Source organism: Orycteropus afer, unplaced genomic scaffold, assembly GCF_000298275.1.
Source record: "Orycteropus afer afer isolate SDZICR_OR568_19922 unplaced genomic scaffold, OryAfe1.0 scaffold00046, whole genome shotgun sequence".
Lineage (NCBI taxonomy): Eukaryota > Metazoa > Chordata > Mammalia > Tubulidentata > Orycteropodidae > Orycteropus > Orycteropus afer.
In genome coordinates this window covers 2273044-2279308 of record NW_006921633.1, presented here as the reverse complement: position 1 = coordinate 2279308, position 6265 = coordinate 2273044, and the positions used below count along the sequence as shown (strand labels likewise).

The following is a 6265-nucleotide window of genomic DNA, read 5'->3' as shown; positions in this document are numbered from 1 at the left end:
AAAAACTACCTTCTGGTCTTGTTAATTTTTTCTGTTGTCTTTCTATTTTATGTTTCATTGATCTCTGCTCAAATCTTTATTATTATTTCCTTTCTTCTGGTGGCTGTAAGCTTTTCTTGCTGTTCTTTTTCTAATTGTTGGAAATGTTGATTTAAAGTATTTATTTTGGGTCTTTCTTCTTTCTTGATGTGTGTATTTATTTCTTTTAATTGGCCCTTTGCTATGTCCCAGATATTTTGGGTATGTTTTGTTTTCATTCTTGTTTGATTCAAGGATTTTTTAAATTTCATTTTTTATTTCTTCTCTTACCCACTTTCTTAAGGAGAGTGTTGTTCAGTTTCCATGTGTTTGGTCTTTTTCCATTGATCTTCCTATTGTTGGTTTCTAATTTGACAGCATTGTGATCTGGGAAGACTACTTTGCAGTATTTCAGTGTGTTAAATTTATGAAGGTTTCTTTATGGCCTAACATATGGTCTATCATGGAAAATGTTCCATGTCCACTGGAAAAGAATATATAGTGTGCTGTTGTTGGGTGAAGTGTTCTGTAGATGGCTATAAGGTCAAGTTGGTGGATAGTATTGTTTAGTTCTTCTGTATCTTTGTTGAGTTTCTTTCCAGTTGTTCTTTCATTGAAAGTGGTATATTAAGGTCTCCTACTATAAGTGTGGAATCATCTGTTTGGCTTTTCAACTCTTTTAAAGTCTGATTTATGTGTTTTGGGGCTCTTTCATTGGGTCCCTAGGTATTTGGTTATATCTTCTTGTTCAGTTGATCCTTTAATCATTATATGATGTCCTTCCTTGTCTCGTATTTGATTTTTGTCTTAAAGTCATTTTGATCAGAAATTAATATTGCCACTCTTCCTGCTCTTTTGTAGTTGCCATTTGCATGATACATCTTTTTCCAGCCTTTGATTTTTAGTCTATTTTTGTCTTTGTCTCTCATGTGTCTCTTTTGTAGATAGCATATTGATGGATTTTGTTTTCTTTTCCAATCTCCAACTCTGCGTCCCTTGAGTAGTGCATTTAATCCATTAACATTCAGTGTAATTTATGGAGAAGTATAAATTGGTTGCTTTCATTTTGTTATTTGTTTTGTCATGGTGTCCCTGGGATCTTTGTTCCATATAATTTTCTGTGCTGAGCTCATAATGTTTATGAATTGTGTTATCATTTCCTTTGTTGCTGTTGTTTTAGTATTTGCTGAATATTTGTGTTTGTCTTCTTTTTTTATTGTGATGTGAAGGTTTATCAGTTTTCTTTGAGGTTACCCTGTGATTTATAATTTTATCCCCATGTTTAAAATAGTCCATTCTATCTTGCAACTCTCCTGACTTCCTCACCATTTAGAAGTTCTTTAAGTACACTGTATTTTCCCTCTTCTTGATTTGTAGTTGTCCTTACTTGCCAATTGATGTCTCTGGTTCCCTGTTTACAATCATCTAAGCTTATTTTACTTTGGATATATCCATACTATGGTTTTTGGGTTATGTCTTATGTCTTCTGGTGTATTAATGGTCAGTTATTGTTTGCTATTTTTGGTTAAAGGACTCCCTTTAGTATCTCTTGTAAGGTTGGTCTGGTTTTAAAAAATTCCCTTAGTTTCTGCTTACCTAGAAATCTACTTTCACCATCATATTTGAGGGACAGTTTTGCCATTTATATAATTCTTGGTTGAAAATTTTTCTTTTTCAGAGTTTTATATATACCACATCCCATTGCCCTCTCACTTGCATGTTTCTGCTAAGAAATCAGAGCTTATTCTTACTGGTTTTTGTTTGTAAGTTTTTATTTTTCCCATGCTGCTTTTAGGATTTTTTTCTTTGTCTTTGGTTTTGATGAGTTTGATGATGATGTGTCTTGGTGATTTTCTTTTGGGGTCTATCCTGTTTGGAGTTCATTGGACTTCCTGAATATTCAGGAAGATATTCAGGAAGATACTCTCATCTTCATCATACCAGGAATGTTCTCCTCCACAAATCTTGGACAATTTCTCAGTGGTTTTATTTTTGTTTTCCTTTTGTTGAATTCCAGTGACATGTAGATTATTCCTTTTGATGGTATCCCACATGAACCTTAGGCTTTCTTCATTTTGTTTTGATCTTTTTTCTGATTGATCCCTTTCCAAAGAAGTATTTGAATTCCTTATCAGAGAGTTCCAATGCTGCTTCTTCCTCACGGATGTTTTCTGGGTCTGTAGCCTGTCCCTTGTTTCTACCACTTTATCTTGCTTCTTTGTGTGGACTCTGATGGACTCTTGGCTACGAGACATTGTGGTACTGTTGTATTTAGATCTATGTTAACTGTGAAGAGCAGCTAAGAGTGAGTCAGGCTTTTCTTGATGGTTGTTATCATTGGCCTTTCCTGTTGTCAGTGCCCAGATAGCTTTGTGGTTCCCAGTAAATGGAGTTTGTTCTTAAATCCCTGGAATCTGGAAGAATGCTGTTTTGCTTTAAATACCCAAAATGGTCAAACCACTTGTAAACATTCAAAATGGCTGTGACCTCTGGACAGTCAAAACTCCACAGCTTAGCCCACCTTCCTCTTCACTGCTTCCCCATTTTATTCACCAGCTACTAGAGTAGTCCTCCGTACAGTCCCTGGCTAGCAGCGCTGATTTTTAGGTTAATTCTTAGGTCCTATCACCACTCGGCAATATTCAAGCTGTCTGTGCCATCGGGATTGCTTCCAGTCCGCAGCTCCATATATCTTCTCTTTTGGAGTTTGTATGCAAATTCTTCTGCTAGTTAGAATTTAGTCCACTTTTGTATCCTTCCCTTCTTAGCTCAGAGGTCCAGGATTATCTTCTGTATGTGTGTTAATTGGTTCCCCTTTTCTTTGTTGAAGAGGGTCTGTGAAGTCTTTCTGCCTATTCCGCCATCTTCAGAAAATTCCTCACTTGCAGGCTTTTAAGATCCCAGTGGCTACTCACCAAAGTCAGATGTGGAATAATGTTTTTTATTTGACTGGTAACCAGAAGACTGGCTGTTCAAACCCACCAGCTGTTCCTCCGGAGGAAGACTGGGCAATCTACTTCCGTAGAGATACCACCTCGAAAAACCCAAGGAGCAGTCCCTATGAGTCAGAATTGATGGTCGTGAGTTTGGTTTTTTGGGTTTTGGTTGTGCCAGTTGACATTGGTGTCCCCTGCGACCATGGTCTGTAGCCCACAGGTTCAACTACTCACTGCTGTCTGGTAGCTGGCTGTGGCTAAGAAGTGACTACAGCTTTGTCCTTTGTCAGCTCTACTGTATACCTGGAAATTCCTACAGAACATACAAATGCACTTGTAGAAATACTGTGTGCCAACCCTATACATGGTCATGAGCACATTCCCCCCTGCATAGATATACTTAATCATGCAGCGTATCCACCCATCTGTCCACCCATAGATCAATGTTTGACTCACTAACAACCTTATCAAAGTTTGCCTCACTGACAGTGTAGTACTGTGTGTGTGAAAGGGTTCATCTTTGTTGTCTGTACCTCCCGTGCACCTCTCTATGTCTTCCTCAGTGCCACCGTGTTGATCACTCGCATTTGATACATTACCCTTTCCTTTACCCAAATTAATACTTGTCTCTACCTATCTAGCAGTGTTCCCTCCCATCCCGACTCACCCGTGGTAATCAACAAAGAAAGTTTCCTTCCACATATAAACTTTTACTTGTCATTTTACAGCAACAGACTAATACAATATCTTTCCTTCTGTGATTGACTTATTTCACTCAGTATAACATCCTCCAACTATATCCACATTATACGGTGTTTTGCAAATTCTTTGTAATTGCATAGTTTTGCATTGTGTGTATGTACCGTAATTTGGTTATTCATTCTTCTGTTGATTGGCACCTAGGTTGTTTCCATCTTTTGCCTATTGTAAGTAGTGCTGCAATGAACATGAATGTGCATATATCTTGTCCTGGCCCTCACTTCTTTAGGATATATACCTAACAATGGGACTGCTGGGTCAAATTGTACTTCTAGTTTCAGCTTTTTAAGGAATTGCCATACTGCTTTCCACAGTGGTTTTATCCTTTTAACAGTCCCACCAGGAGTGTATGAGAGTCCCAATCTCTCTACATCGTGACCAGCATTTGTTATTTTCTTTCTTGTTGAACTTTGCTACAAGTGCTGGGGCAAGATGGTATCTCATTATCTACTTCTGTAGTGATACTGCCTCATAAACCCAAGGAGGGATCACTATGAGTCAGGTCTGACTCAACGGCACTTAACAACAACAACAACAAGAATTACATTGGTTCATGATCATGAACATGTCTTCATTTGTTCATTGGCTGTCTGAGTATCCTCTTTGTTGATGTGTCTATTCATGTCTTCTGCCCATATTTTAATTGGATTATTTGTCTTTTTGTTGTTGAGGTGCTGGAGTTTTCTATAAATTTTAGAGATAAGTCCGTTGTCAGATATGTCATTGCAAAATGTTTTTTCCCAGTCTTTAGGTTCTCTTTTGACTCTTTTGGAGAAGTCTTTGGAAGCACATAAAAATTTAATTTTTAGGGCAAGATGGCGGACTGGGCAGAAAGACTGCACAGACCTTCTTCAACAAAGAAAAGGGAAAACAATTAACACAGACACAGAAGATAATCCTGGACCCCTGAGCATTGAAGGGAAGGATATAGAAGTATACTAAAACCCCAACTAGCAGAAAAATTTGCATGAAAATACTAAAAAAGGAGACAGACAGCGCTGCGGTCTGGCAGCGATCCTGACAGCACAGACAGATTGGAGATTCCCGAGTGGTGATAGGACGTAAGAATTAACCTAAAAAATCACCCTGCTAGCCATGAACTGCATGGACTACTGTGCACGGTATCTGGGGAACAAACAGAGAAGGTGAAGAGAAAGGTGGGCTGAGCTGTGGACTTTTGCCAGTCCCGAGGGCGCCACCAGTTTGAATGTTTAAAAGCAGCTTGACTGTTTTGTATATTTAAAGAGACAGTGCTCTCACAGATTCCTGGGGCTTAAGAACACATTCGGCTTTCCAGCAACGCCAAGGACACACGGGTCCTGCAAGACTGACAAGGTACAACATTCCTCGTTACTCTTGGTGAACGGAGGTGCGGCCATCCTCCACTCCCACCTACCTTCTGGGCCCACAGGAATTCCATCACAGTCTCTGTGCTCAGACGGAGCCTGGGTGCCCTGCCCTGTCCTCCACCATTTTATTTTTTTTCTCTCTTTCTTTATTTTTATTGTTTTCTTTTTTACTTTCTTTTTTCTGATGATTAGTTTACTTGTATTTGTCTGTTTTAAAACAACTAATATTATTAATACTTTTGTCCTTTCTATTATTATTCTTAATCTTCCCCTCCCAGGTCCTAGTTTTCAACATTTTTCCTTTTCCCTGTGCCTGGTTGAAATTTTTATTATTTTTTTTTTAATTTAAGATTTTTGGTTTTTTTTCTTTTCCCCCTTTTTTCTTGTGCTTAACCTGTTCCTTGATTTTCTTTTTGCATTTTTGCCATATTTTTTTTTCATTTATTATTCTCCTTCTCTACTTTTTTTTTCTTAGTGCCCTATCTACAGATTTGTAGGTTTTCTTGTTTTTTCTTCTTTTTTTCCCCTTTTTTTCTTTTTTTGGTTACTGTTCCTGTGTGATTACATGCTGTGTTTTTGGTCCATGGGCTTTTATTTTTTTGATGGTTATTCAATTATAATTTGTGTCTAATTGAGTGGGAGACAACAACAGTCCCCATAAGACACAACTACACCCACACCTCCTGCAACTTCACTTACTGACCGAGAGACACTACTTCCTTCACCACCAACAGGCCAACGATAAAAAACCACCAAGAAGAGCCTGAAGCTCCCTTGGCTGCTCTAAACAAACAGTTAACAGAGATCTAAATACAACAACACGATGCCTTGAAAACAACAGATCATCACAGTCCACACAAAGAAGCAGGATAAAGTGGTAAAAACAAGGGAGTAGGATACAGACCCAGAACACATCCCTGAGCAAGAAGCAGCATTGGAACTCTCTGATAAGGAATTCAAACGAATTATCTTTAGGTAACTTCAAAGGATTGAGAGACAGACCAAAGAAAACACAGAAGAAAACTTAGAAGAATTTTGGAAGAAAATACAAGAACAAAATGACAAATTAAATGAAAAAATAGAAATGATTCTAGATCTACAGATAGAAATCCAAAAGATTAATACTAAATTGTCAGAAATAGATAACATATTGGAAGGGCAAAGGAGAAGAATTGATGTGATGGAAGAAAGAATTAATGAGAT

The 6265-nt window shown here is 37.9% G+C and overlaps 1 protein-coding gene across 1 annotated transcript in view; it reads left to right on the top strand.

Moving 5' to 3' along the window:
* PPP4R3B (protein phosphatase 4 regulatory subunit 3B) overlaps positions 1 to 6265 on the top strand; it is a 131111-nt gene that overhangs the window by 83213 nt on the left and 41633 nt on the right. The gene's annotated exons all lie outside the window — the stretch shown is intronic.